Here is a 15,311-nt window from a genome sequence, read left to right on the forward strand (position 1 = left end):
GCTTTGTGTGTGTGTGCATGAGATATATATCTGAAAGATTAGAATATAAAGCTGAAATGATGGAAGATGATATTTTAGATGATCATTGTCACTCTCAGAAAAGAGATTTTGTGGGGAGGGAGAGGGATGGATTGGGAGTTAGGGATTAGCAGATGCAAACTATTAGATATAGAATGGATAAACAATAAGGTCCTACTGTAGAGCACAGGGTGCTATATCTAGTCTCTTGGGATAAACCATAATGTAAAAGAATATAAAAAAGAATGTATATATATGTATAAGTGAATCAGTTTGCTGTACAGCAGAAATTAGCACAACATTGTAAATCAACTATACTTCAGTTAAAAAAAATTGAAAAGAGATTTTAGGGCAAATATTAATAGAGACAAAGAAGAATAATGCATAACACACACACACACACACAAGACAGTTTATCCACCAGGAAAAGATGAAAAATTCTGAACTTGTATGCAACTAACAATATTGCTCAAAACAAGAAAATAAAAACCACAAGGAGATATTGGGAAAAAATAAGGAAATACAAAAAGAAACAAGGACAATGGGATTGGAATCTTTACTGTGTTCTCTATGGGAATGTGTTTTCTATTGTTTGTCCTTGTAGGAACTTATGGGGACAGAAGACAGGGGCCCTAGGCCCTAAGGACAAAGTGTGTGTCTTTCATCTGTGCACTGAGAACCATCCATCCCTCCCTGGCTGAGTCCAAAACAGATTGGAAAACAAAAAAGGTAGGAAGCTTCTATTTTTCTCCCAAATTGTCCCTATTTCCCACCCGAGACTATACGTCCCTAGAAGCTCAGTCCAGGCAGTAGGGCACTTGCTGGGAGGGACAGCATTAGCTTGGAAATAGCTGAGGGCACCCAGATACCAAGGGACCATTCTCAGTGACCCACGAGACTCAGTGAGTCCTTGTAAAGGTATATACGTTTAGCTACTGTCATCACTGGGGAAGCTGTAGCCTGGAGTACCCCCATGAAGTGTGTTCTGCTGATAAACCTGCCCCATGCTGTGGGCTGTTAGCAGTTACCCTCGCATGGCATGTGTGTTAAGCCCTAAAGACTGTAAACGTTGTAAGATTTAGAGAAGGAGTTAATATGAACTGTAGGCATGACCACGTGAATAAGAAGGGGTGATGTTTAGTAATGTCAGAAGTCACGGGACGGGATTGAGCAAGATTGGTTATCACCAACCGCCATACTCCTGGCCCAGAGAAACTTTCAAATGGGCGCAAAACCGTTAAAAGGGTTTTTAATTTAGCATTCTGTGTTTCTCAATTTAAAAATAAATAGCAACGTTTAGAGACCGTATACTAGGATTACAGTAAACACTTTTTTTAAAGCCAGGATAAGTTGGCTATATAAGCACTTAAACCTTATCATGGTCATTATTTGCAGTGTGGTTTGTCATGGATCCAGAGATGTGTAAATAAGTGCATGCAGGGTAGGTCCTAGTGCGTAAAGAGCTGACCACAGGACAGAGAGTTATACACTAGAATAAAGCAGAACAGAGGCTTAGCAAGGAGAAAGCCTGACCGACCAACGCCCACTGAGAAGCACATCAGATAACTTCTCTGGTGCTACGAACAATGCAAGCATGAATGTGTATTTCTATATATGCACAGAATATCTGTCATTGCAAGGAAGTGTAGGGCGCATCCAACCAGGACTCTACGGCCCAGACGGAAACTCTAGCCTAGAGCTGCTCTTCCGAGTCAGCTCAGAATAGTCATCCTAGTTAACCAAATAAAACATGGGGAGATCCCTTATTAAAACACATACCAGTTATGGGATATTCCACATAAAGGGTTTACTGGGCTAGGAGAGGAAAAGAGGTGGATGAACATCAAATGCACAACTTTCGCTTACTATGTTTTCCAGAGATGAAGCGATACTTTAGCGTTTGAATATTACACATGACTCATGAGATTTGGCTTTTTTTTTTTCCTTCTCCTCTACAATATGTGACTCTGTTTTTTCTCATCCTGAGAATCATGGCCAGAAAGTCAATCTGTTGTTTTATATTCCTTTCAACTGCCAAGAAGAAAAAAAATTCACTTTTACCTTCTGTTAAAAATCTGTGAGATTCTCACACAGAGTGGATTTTAAAAATCCAGTTCAATTCCTAAGAGAATACTTTGTGCGTTAACCAGGCTGAGAGAGAACAGAAATATTGTAATTCATGGTTTTTAATTCTGCATTCTGGTTTCTCAATTTAAAAATAAACAGCAACATTTAAAGATCATATACTAATATTACAGTAAACACTTAAACACTTTATTTTTATTTTATTTTTAAAATTTTTTTGTGGTGCGCGGGCCTCTCACTGTTACGGCCTCTCCCCTTGCGGAGCACAGGCTCCGGACGCGCAGGCTCAGCGGCCATGGCTCACGGGCCCAGCCGCTCCGCGGTACGTGGGATCTTCCCAGACCGGGGCACGAAAACCCGAGTCCCCTGCATCGGAAGGCGGACTCTCAACCACTGCGCCACCAGAGAAGCCCAAACACTTTATTTTAAAACAGGGATAACTTGGCTGTATAAGCACTTAATCCTTTTAATTCACAAAGTGCTTGAAAACTGGAGCATCAGAGCACACCCATATGAAACAGTAATTATGCCCTAAAGAGGATAAACATTGTAAGATTTAGAGAAGGAGTTAATACAGCTGTAGGCATGATCATGTTAATAAGAGGAGCTGGTTTTTAGTGACAGCAGGAGAGATCCATCTATACGTATATGGAAGCAAAGAAAACACGAAATCAAGGACACATTAGAAGCTGTTCAGCAGTGTTCATCTTGGTCAGCTTTAGGTTAGACAGTTTGCAAAATCTCAACACTTTCAATGTTAACAAAAACCGGTGCAACCTGAGGTTCCTGGTAAACTTTGGTTGCCCTAAATTTGAAGATTATCGAGCATTAAAACAGGTAACCAGAAGACGGAGTTCTGCTTCTTCACATGCATTACTCTGAGATGAGAATTTCTCGCATCTGGGTGTCTAAACCACTTCCTCAGCAGACCTCGGACATAAAGCCTGCTTTTCTGAGTTCTACTGTAATTGGTTATTCAAAGCGGATCCTTGTAAAAATACTTATTCAGACTTATTTTTTGGTAGGATTATAACCTTTTTTTTTTTTAACATCTTTATGGAGTATGATTGCTTTACAATGGTGTGTTAGGTTCTGCTGTATAACAAAGTTAATCAGCTATATGTATACATATATCCACATATCCCCTCCCTCTTGCACAGATTTTAATTTAGTTAATTTTGATTTAAACTCCAAAATTCTTTGGGGGAAGAATACATCATTGACATACACTGTGATATATGTTTCATGTTTACAGTATTTTCTTTAAAAACAAAAGAAGAGTATTTTCTTGGTGTGTTGAATTTCTTTCTAAATGTGCTGGAAAATGTTGGAGGGATTGCTAGAGCTTGTGACCGGCAATTTACTGGGTGGGTTGGGAACAGGGCTGGGTTAGGGTGAAGTAAAGGATGTAAGTGCTTATTTACAGAGCATTTGTGTCTCGTGCAAAAAAAAATTTTTAATAGGTCTTTATTGGAGTATAATTGCTTCACAGTACCGTGTTAGTTTCGTTGCACAACAAAGCGAATCAGCCACATGCATACACATGTCCCCATATCCCCTCCCTCTTGCGTCTCCCTCCCATCCTCCCTATCCCATCCCTTTAGCTCATCGCAAAGCACTGAGCTGATCTCCCTGTGCTATGCAGCTGCTTCCCACTAGCTATCGGTTTTACATTTGGTAGTGTATATATGTCCATGCCACTCTCTCACTTCGTCCCAGCTTCCCCTTCCCCCCTCCCCGTATCCTCAAGTCCATTCTCTACACCTGCGTCTTTATTCCTGTCCTGCCCCTAGGTTCTTCAGAACCTTTTTTTTTTTTTTTAGATTCCATATATATGTGTTAGCATATGGTTTTTGTTTTTCTCTTTCTGATTTACTTCCCTCTGTATGACAGACTCTAGGTCCATCCACCTCACTACAAATAACTCAATTTTGTTTCTTTTTATGGCTGAGTAATATTCCATTGTATGTATGTGCCACATCTTCTTCATCCATTCATCTGTTGATGGACACTTAGGTTGCTTCCATGCCCCGGCTATTGTAAATAGTGAAGTGAACATTGGGGTGCATGTCTCGTTTTGAATTATGGTTTTCTCAGGGTATATGCCCAGCAGTGGGATTGCTGGGTGGTATGGTAATTCTATTTTTAGTTTTTTAAGGAACCTCCATACTGTTCTCCATAGTGACTGTATCAATTTACATTCCCACCAACAGTGCAGGACGGTTCCCTTTTCTCCACACGCCCTGCAGCATTTATTGTTTCTTGGCTTTTTTGATAATGGCCTTTCTGACTGGCATGAGGTGATACCTCATTGTAGTTTTGATTTGCATTTCTCTAAAATCAGTGATGTTGAGTAGCTTTTCATGTGTCTCTTGGCCATCTGTATGTCTTCTTTGGTGAAATGTCTGTTTAGGTCTTCTGCCCATTTTTGGGTTGCATTGTTGTTTTTTTGATATTGAGCTGCACGAGCTGCTTGTACATTTGGGAGGTTAATCCTTTGTCTGTTCCTTCATTTGCAAATATTTTTTTTCCCATTCTGAGGGTTTTCTTTTCATCTTGTTTATGGTTTCCTTTGCTGTGCAAAAGGTTTTACGTTTACTTAAGTCCCATTTGTTTATTTTTGCTTTTATTTCCATTCCTCTAGGATGTGGGTCAAAAAAGATCTTTCTGTGATTTATGTCCTAGAGTGTTCTGCCTGTGTTTTCCTCTAAGAGTTTTATAGTGTCTGGCCTTACATTTAGGTCTTTAATCCATTTGGAGTTTATTTTTGTGTATGGTGTTAGGGAGTGTTCTAATTTCATTCTTTTACATGTAGCTGTCCAGTTTTCCCAGCACCACTTATTGAAGAGGCTGTCTTTTCTCCATTGTATGTTCTTGCCTCCTTTATCAAAGATAAGGTGACCATACGTGTGTGGGTTTATCTCTGGGCTCTCTATCCTGTTCTGTTGATCTATGCGTCTGTTTTTGTGCCAGTACCATATTGTTTTGATGACTGTAACTTTGTAGTATAGTCTGAAGTCAGGGAGTCTGATTCCTCCGCCTCCGTTTTTCTTTCTCAAGATTGCTTTGGCTATTCGGGGTCTTTTGTGTTTCCGTACAAATTGTAAGATATTTTGTTCTAATTCTGTAAAGAATGCCATTGGTAGTTTGATAGGGATTGCACTGAATCTGTAGATTGTTTTGGGTAGTACAGTCATTTTCACAATATGGATTCTTCCAGTCCAAGAACATGGTATATTTCTTCATCTGTTTATGTCATCTTTGATTTCTTTTATCAGTGTGTTATAGTTTTCTGAGTACAAGTCTTTCACCTCCTTAGGCAGGTTACTCCTAGGTATTTTATTCTTTTTGTTGCAGTGGTAAATGGGAGTGCTTCCTTCATTTCTCTTTCTGATTTTTCACTGTTGGTGTGTAGGAATGCCAGAGATTTCTGTGCATTAATTTTGTATCCTGCAACCTTATCAAATTCATTGATTAGCTTTAGTAGTTTTCTGGTGGCATCTTTAGGGTTTTCTATGTATAGTATCATGTCATCGGCAAATAGTGACAGTTTTCCTTCTTCTTTTCCAATATCTATTGATCTCCCCGGCCTCCCTCCTATGCCCCCAGGACCAATGCAGCAGTGGGGAGAGGGGGTCCTGGGAGGACAGGGGACCGGCCTGGGAGCTCAGCCGGCTCCCAGTGCCCGAGTGGTTGAGGCAAACGCCCCCTGCTCCTCTCCTGCTCCTTCTGGAGGGCCTTTCCCGCCTGCCTCTCCTGATCTCCCCAGACTCCCTCCTATGCCCCCAGGAACCAGGCGGCCTGGATGGGGCCTTGGATGGGGAGAAGCGGCTTGGGAGCTCAGCAGCCTCCCCGGTCCGAGTGGGCCAGCGGATCACCCTCCACTCCTCTCCTGCTCTTCCTGGAGAGTCCCTCCCACCTGCCTCTCCTGATCTCCCTGGCCTCAGGGGTGCCAATCCTATCTGGCGTCCGCTTCTCCTCCCCCCTCAGTCCCCCTACGTCCTACCGGTTCACTTTAGGGTTCCTCCCGTCTCCTTGGGGGTCAGAGTCCCCCACCAGCGGCTGCCAGTTGTGGGGAGAGGGTAACTCTGCGTCTTCCCACACCACCGTCTTGATTCCGCCCCTCTCATGCAAAATTTAACTTACTAATCGAGACAAATAGTTAATGCATTTTAAAAATGAAAATTGATGTAAAACATCCATAAAGAATCAAACACCAAAACTCTAAATAACAGGTTGGGTCACGTGCAATGCCTAGCCATGGAGTGTAAGTCAAGAGGAAAATCAGTGATACTGATACTGTCTTTATTTCAGATTTCAGTATTCTATTCAGCATGGATGTTTTGCGTTAATTCTTATTTTTAAAAAATACTGAATTAAAATATTTATCTCAATGACTGTGTTTTATGTGCTCCTTAAATGTTATGCCCAAGGCATGGGTGTGCCTCACTGTCCTCACCCCCTTCCCGGCCCTCGTTCAGGGCGTGGTGACATCCCCTCTTTTTGTCCCTGTTGGATGCTACTTCTGTACTGCATGTGACACACAGGGTGATAAGCACACTCGGTGCCACACCCGGGTGACGCATTTTGGCAAGGAAATCTTTCACGTTGTTTACATGTCTACTAGAAGATTTGGAATTGCAGTTCTGAAATATTCAATTTGCCCTTGCAAGATGTCTTACGATTAGTAGAACCAAAGGGGGCAAAAGATAACAGGGCCTACTTGACTGTGGAATGACAGATGAGAGAGGCCATTCGGGGTCTTAAAGGACCTCCGATCAAACTCATCCAATAACAATCTTCCAAGCATTTACTCTGATAATAAAAATAATTGTATTAGTCGCAGCTACTCTTTATTCGTTCCGCATACGTATATCAAACACTATGTGCCAGACACTGTTCTTGGTGATAAACATAATAGGAAAAGTGTATATACTCTGAGTCGCCAACAGTACGTGTGTGCGTGCTTGAGCAGGTACACGTTTGCACGCACCTGTGTACGTGTATGTGCATGTACCATGGCCAAGATTACAAAGGTGAGAAAAGAACAGAGTGCTTCCTTCCCTCTGGAACCTTTTAGTCTATTTGGGAGAGGATGGTTGGACAGTCCTTCCAGGCAGAGGGAGCTTCATGTGCAAAGACCCTGGGGCAGCACCTGAGGGGGGGATGGGGACAGAAGTGTTACAGATTCCTATCTTTATCCTAGAGGAAATGAGAAGTTACTAAAAGCTCTTCAGTGGGAGAGGGACACAACTATATCAGTGTTTTTAATTGTGGGCAAGACAGGGGTGGATTTGGGGAGAGGGGTCAAAGAACAGAGAACTTGGTCCATAAAGCAAGGAGGTGTAGACCATGGCTGTGAACTCAGCTCCTCTGGGATGCCAGCCAGAATTCTTTAATGCACTTAGTGCGGTCTTTTCTGGTCAGGGAAACTTGACTTTGGTTGGGATTGAACCACCAACAAGCAAGGGCAACCATGGACATGGTTGTGCATTGAACTGCGGCTCTTAAGAGGCTCTTTCTGGACCGCTATTCAGATTGCTTGTACTGTTCTTATGCCCCTTTTTGAAGATAACTCGTCCTTTCTGTGCCTCCAAACTAGCCCAAGTGCTCCCCTACCCACGATAACAGAGTACCTCCAACTCGCTCAGTACTGGAGAGATACAGAAAGAACTATGAAGCGTAGGCAGTGCCCACCAGCTGCTGTAACTCTCTCTGGTACCAGAACGCATACTCATGCCTGATAAACAGGAGCAACAATTACGGGCTGAGTTGTATGGTGCGGGCAATTACAGACTGATGAGCGTAAATAAAACCAGTACTTTCGTGCACGTATTCAGACAATTACGGGCTGAGTTGTGTGGTGCCGGCAGTTACAGACTGATGAGCGTAAAGAAAACCAGTACTTTCGTGCACGTTTTCAGAACTCTGAAATCTGCACATTTACACACAAAGAACAGCTGTCTGAAAGCACAAACTTTACAATTTTTTTTTTAAAGAATTAACATTAATTAGGGAAAACATTACATTCCACCTCTGAGAGACATTTTCTTGGACGTTGCAAGGTGAGTGGATGGGGGGCTGATAGAAATCAGGACCCCGATCTGCAAGTGGAATTTGATTCTTTTCACAAGTATTTTATGGGGTGTGCCCTGTATTTTTAGTGTGGGGTTCTGGGTTTTTGCTTGTTTAAGGACTTAAAGGTTTTCTGAAATATTGTCTATATTTTATTTTTTATTGCACTCTGTTGGCTGACAATATATGGACAGACATAAATGATGTGGGGTGCGTAGGTTGACGTGTTAAATTTTCATCATTGTCACTCGTTTGTGGCCGAATACCTGGTTAACTCCAGGACCTAACACAGCAGCCAGTGCCTGAGTAGCAGGACCATAAATGGCTGTGCATGTTCTGATTTAATAATTTACGGAAGGAGTGAATGTAGACACACAGGCCTGTGTCAGGCCCTGTTCTGTCACTCACAAGCTGAGTGATTTATTTCACCTCTTTGTCAGTTCAGTTTTGTCATCTGTAAACTGGTGAGAATAATAATACCTACACTAGAGAATTATTCTCAGGATGAGATAACTGACCAATGTAAAGAACCTAGCCCATCATAAATATGCCCTAAATGTTAGAAATTATCATTGACTTCTATGCAACTATAGACATGGCATGAATAGCAATAATTATCTTATCATATGAACATAGTCTTCCAATATGATGCCTTTTAGAAAAGCATTCATATGGTTACCCAAAGTTACAACCTCAAATTGATTGGAGATACTCATTTTTTTTTAACATTTATTTGTTTGGCTGGGCCGGGTCTTAGTTACAGCATGGGATCTTCGTTGCCACATACAGGATCTTTAGTTGCAGCACGTGGGCTCTAGTTCCCTGATGAGGGATTGAACCCGGGCCCCCTGCATTGGGAGCACAGAGTCTTAACCGATGGACCACCAGGGAAGTCCCTGTAGATACTATTTTTGAGTGATCTGACCTTAAGATAGTTTTCACCAACTTCTTAAATACTGAGACAAAGAGATACCCTTGGATCTCTGTTTTACAGCAGAGTGGATCCACTGAAGGTACTGGATTCAAGAGAAGAACTGACCCTGCTTCTCAAGGCAGGAACTCTATCTAGTGGTATTCCAAACGCCTAGCACAGCATCTGGCTTATAGGGGGCATCTATAAATGCTACCTCATTTACCCTTGCCCTTCCCTTCTCTTCTTCCACCACCTCCAATTGCAACATTCACCCCATAGGTTAGGCAGAGTGTCTACAAAGACCCTGGCTTACCTTGGGCGTTTCCATCTACTAATGGCAATTTTCATCCAAGACCAAGGCATTCTCTTAAGAAACCAGGTTGATAAAGCATGACCACTGACTTCTGAAAAGAAACACACCAGTAGATAAACACAAGCCACCTACTGATATAAAGGTGCGGAAAGAACGAAAATGACAAAACCCCTTCTTGAGACTGAAGTAAGTCAACAGGAATAGCCTGTAAGCCACTCTTTAAAAAAATGATTTCAAAGGACAGACACTTGGCTTCCAGACAGCTTGCAAATGGTCTCCTAATACAGGATAGAAATTAATTACTTGCACATGGAATCCCCAGGGTGTTGTATATTGTGTGGAGTAATTCTTTTAGTAGAGCTGTGAATGACGTCTTCAGAAAAGAAAACAGAAGCTTCCCTGATAAATTCTGCACAGTCCCCCTTGCCCTCCAAATGCCACGCACACACAAAACGTTGTATTATTTTCAAAAGTGGTTTGCTCATGCCCACCTGAATCTGGTTTTTTCCCTACGATCTTCAATTCCAGCCAGGAAAGGAAAACATACCTGTACAAGATCAAAGGCACCTAGCATTGGCACGACTGTTGATTTTATTTAAAATGTAAATGCACTAGTGATTTGTGGTTCATAACACACAGTACGGCGTGATGCTCTTACTGTGTGCTTGTTAAAGATATGTGTAATTTGGTTCCCTGACGAGAAATCTGGCACAGCCATTTGAAAAAAAAAAATAGTATGTAATCTTGTATTGTGGCTGTGTCTGCTGACTTTTTTAAGAGTTCAACCTTTCTAAAAAAGAATCATAAAACTGAAATGAGTCATTTGCTGAATGTGGGAGAAATTTGTCACAGAAGGAAATTGTGTGAATTAGATGCGAGCAGATGGTCATGTTCTACGGCTGCTTGCCTGCTCTGCGGCTGTGAGGGAGTCCGTGGCCCTGTGAACAGACCAGTGAAAACAGGAATGGCCTCAGTCTCCTTCAGCCAGAGAAGCCAATTGATTAATCTGATTCTTTCTTCAGAGATGAGATGAACAATACAATAACTGAAATGAAAACTACACTAGAAGGAATCAATAGCAGAATAACTGAGGCAGAAACCAAGATTACTCTACCCGGCAAGGATCTCATTCAAATTCGATGGAGAAATCAAAAGCTTTACAGACAAGCAAAAGCTAAGAGAATTCAGCACCACCAAACCAGCTCTACAACAAATAATAAACAAACATCTCTAAGGGGGAAACAGAAGAGAAGAAAAGGACCTACAAAAACAAACTGAAAACAATTCAGAAAATGGTCATATGAACATACATGTCTATAATTACCCAAAAGTGAATGGATTAAATTCTCCAACCAAAAGACACAGGCTTGCTGAATGGATACAAAAACAAGACCCATCTATATGCTGTCTACAAGAGACCCACTTCAGACCTAGGGACACATACAGACTGAAGGTGAGGGTATGGAAAAAGATACTCCATGCAAATGGAAATCAACAGAAAGCTGGAGTAGCAATACTCATATCAGATAAAATAGACTTTAAGATAAAGAATGTTACAAGAGACAAGGAAGGACACTACATAATGATCAAGGGATCAATCCAGGAAGAAGATATGACAATTGTAAATATTTATGCACCCTACATAGGAGCACCTCAATACATAAGGCAAATGCTAACAGCCATAAAAGGGGAAATCGACAGTAACACAGTAATAGTGGAGGACTTTAACACCTCACTTACATGAATGGACAGATCATCCAAAATGAAAATAAATAAGGAAACAGAAGCTTTAAACAACACAATAGACCAGATAGATTTAACTGATATTTATAGGACATTCCATCCAAAAACATCAGATTACACTTTCTTCTCAAGTGTGCACGGAACATTCTCCAGGATAGATCACATCTTGGGTTACAAATCAAGCCTCAGTAAATGTAAGAAAATTGAAATCATATCAAGCATCTTTTCTGCCACAACACTATGAGATTAGAAATGACAGGGAAAAAAACGTAAAAAACACAAACACATGGAGGCTAAACAGTACGTTACTAAATAACCAAGAGATCATTGAAGAAATCAAAGAGGATATCAAAAAATACCTAGAGACAAATTACAATGAAAACATTACGATCCAAAACCTATGGGATGCAGCAAAAGCAGTTTTAAGAAAGAAGTTTATAGCTATACAAGCCTACCTCAAGAAACAAAAAAAATCTCAAATAAACAATCTAACCTTACACCTAAAGGAACTAGAGAAAGAAGAACAAACAACACCCAAAGTTAGCAGAAGGAAAGAAATCATAAAGATCAGAGCACAAATAAATGAAATAGAAACAAAGAAAATAATAGCAAAGATCAATAAAACTAAAAGCTGGTTCTTTGAGAAGATAAACAAAATTGATAAACCATTAGCCAGACTCATCAAGAAAAAGAGGGATAGGACTCATCAATAAAAGTAGAAATGAAAAAGAAGTTACAAAAGACACTGCAGAAATACAAAACATCCTAAGACACTACTACAAGCAACTCTATGCCAATAAAATGGACAACCTGGAAGAAATGGACAAACTCTTAGAAAGGTATAACCTTTCAAGACTGAACCAGGAAGAAATGGAATATATGAACAGACCAATCACAAGTAATGAAATTGAAACTGTGATTTAAAATCTTCCAGCAGGGCTTCCCTGCTGGCGAAGTGGTTGAGAGTCCGCCTGCCGATGCAGGTGACACGGGTTTGTGCCCCGGTCCGGGAAGGTCCCACAAACCATGGAGGGGCTGGGCCCGTGAGCCATGGCCGCTGAGCCTGCGCGTCTGGAGCCTGTGCTCCGCAACGGGAGGGGCCACAGCAGTGAGAGGCCTGCGTACCACAAAAAAAAAAAAAAAAAATCTTCCAACAAACAAATGTCCAGGACCAGATGGCTTCACAGGTGAATTCTATCCAACCTTTAGAGAAGAGCTAACACCCATCCTTTTCAAACTCTTCCAAAAATTGCAGAGGAAGGAACACTCCCAAACTCATTCAATGAGGCCACCATCACCCTGATACCAAAGCCAGACAAAGATACTACAAAAAAAGAAAATTACAGACCAATATCACTGATGAATATAGATGCAAAAATCCTCAAGAAAATACTAGCAAACAGAATCCAACAACACATTATAAGGATCATACATCATGATCAAGTGGGGTTTATTCCAGGCATGCAAGGATTCTTCAATATATGGAAATCAATCAATGTGGTACAGCATATTAACAAGCTGAAGAAGAAAAACCATATGATCATCTCAATACATGCAGAAAAAGCTTTGGAAAAAATTCAACACCCATTTATGATAAAAACTCTCCAGAAAGTGGGCATAGAGGGAACCTACCTCAACATAATAAAGGCCATATACGACAAACCCACAGCAAACATCGTTAATAATGGTGAAAAAGTGAAAGCATTTCTTCTAAGATCAGGAACAAGACAAGGATGTCCACTCTCACCACTCTTATTCAATATAGTTTTGGAAGTTTTAGCCACAGCAATCAGAGAAGAAAAAGAAATAAAAGGAATACAAATTGGAAAAGAAGAAGTAAAACTGTCACTGTTTGAAGATGACATGATACTATACATAGAGAATCCTAAAGGTGCCACCAGAAAACTAGAAGAGGTAATCAATGAATTTGGTAAAGTTACAGGATATGAAATTAATGCACAGAAATCTCTTGCATTCCTATACCCTAATGATGAAAAATCTGAAAGAGAAATTAAGGAAACACTCCCATTTACCACTGCAACAAAAAGAATAAAAAACCTAGGAATAAACCTACCTAGGGAGACAAAATACCTGTATGCAGAAAACTGTAAGACACTGATGAAAGAAATTAAAGATGAAACCAACAGATGGAGAGATATACCATGTTCTTGGATTGGAAGAATCAATATTGTGAAAATGACTATACTACCAAAAGCAATCTACAGATTCAATGCAATCCCTATTAAATTACCAATGGTATTTTTTACGGAACTAGACAAAAAAATCTTAAAATTTGGATGGAGACACAAAAGACCCTGAATAGCCAAAGCAGTCTTGAGGGAAAAAAACGGAGCTGGAGGAATCAGACTCCCTGACTTGAGACTATACTACAGAGCTACAGTAATCAAGACAATATGGTACTGGCACAAAAACAGAAACATAGATCAATGGAACAAGATAGAAAGCCCAGAGATAAACCCACACACCTGTGGTCAACTAACCTATGACAAAGGAGACAAAGATATACAATGGAGAAAAGACAGTCTCTTCAATAAATGGTGCTGGGAAAACTAGACAGCTTCATGTAAAGGAATGAAGTTAGAACACTCCCTAACACCATACACAAAAATAAAGTCAAAATGGATTAGAGACCTAAATGTAAGACTGGACGCTATAAAACTCTTATAGGAAAACACAGGAAGAACACTCTTTGATATAAATCACAGCAAGATCTTTTTTGATCCACCTCCTAGAGTAATGGAAAAAAAAAACAAAAATAAACAAATGGGACTAATGAAACTTCAAAGCTTTTACAGCAAAGGAAACCATAAACAAGACGGAAAGACAACCCTCAGGATGGGAGAAAATATTTGCAAGCGAATCAACAGACAAAGGATTAATCTCCAAAATATATAAACAGCTCATGCAGCTCAATATTTAAAAATCAAACTACCCCGTCCAAAAATGGGCAGAAGACCTAAATAGACATCTCTCCAAAGAAGACATACAGATGGCCAAGAAGCACATGAAAAGCTGCTCAACATCACTAATTATTAGAGAAATGCAAATCAAAACTACAATGAGATATCACCTCACACCAGTTAGAACGGGCATTATCAGAATATCTACAAACAACAAATGCTGGAGAGGGTGTGGAGAAAAGGGAACCCTCTTGCACTGTTGGTGGGAATGTAAATTGATACAGGCACTATGGAGAACATTATGGAGGTTCCTTAAAAAAATTAAAAATAGTATTACCATATGATCTAGTGATCCCACTACTGGGCATATACCCAGAGTAAACCATAATTCAAAAAGACACATGCACCCCAATGTTCACTGCAGCACTATTTACAATAGCCAGGTCGTGGAAGCAACCTAAATGCCCATCGACAGACGAATGGATAAAGAAGATGTGGTACATATATACACTGGAATATTACTCAGCCATAAAAAGGAACGAAATTGGGTCATTTTTAGAGACGCGGATGGACCTAGAAACTGTCATACAGAGTGAAGTAAGTCAGAAAGAGAAAAACAAATATCGTATATTAACGCATATATGTGGAACCTAGAAAAATGGTAGAGGTGAACCGGTTTGCAGGGCAGAAATTGAGACAGCGATGTAGAGAACAAACATATGGACACCAAAGGGGGAAAGCAGCCGGCGGATGGGGATGGTGGTGTGATCAATTGGGCTATTGGGATTGACATGGATACACTGATGTGTATAAAATGGATGACTATTAAGAACCTGCTGTATAAAAAGTAAATTAAGTAAAATTCAAAAATTAAAATAAAAAATCAATATTAACTGTTTTCTTTTAAACATTCACCTCTATATTTTCCCTAAATACAGAAACCGCTTCTTCCCCTTCCTCCACTTCCTCCTTCTTTTCCTTCTCATCTCTTGTCTGTCTTTGCAATAGGAGAGCTTTGGTCACCCCTATTAAGTTTATTTATGCTCATAATGCAAACAGCTTAAATTCTTAAATTCCATCTTAGAAAGGCCTTTAAGTTTCAGGGGATAGGTTAATTGCCTGAGCAGCAATTAAGATTTTTGCTATCAATCTAGAGGTTTTCTCTCAAGGGCAAATACCAAAAGCCCAGTCCAAAAACTTCCCTGGGATATGTAATTTTTCCAAGAAACATGTAAATAAGAAT

Source organism: Grampus griseus (assembly GCF_964374135.1).
Source record: "Grampus griseus genome assembly, chromosome: Y".
In the NCBI taxonomy this organism is placed as follows: domain Eukaryota; kingdom Metazoa; phylum Chordata; class Mammalia; order Artiodactyla; family Delphinidae; genus Grampus; species Grampus griseus.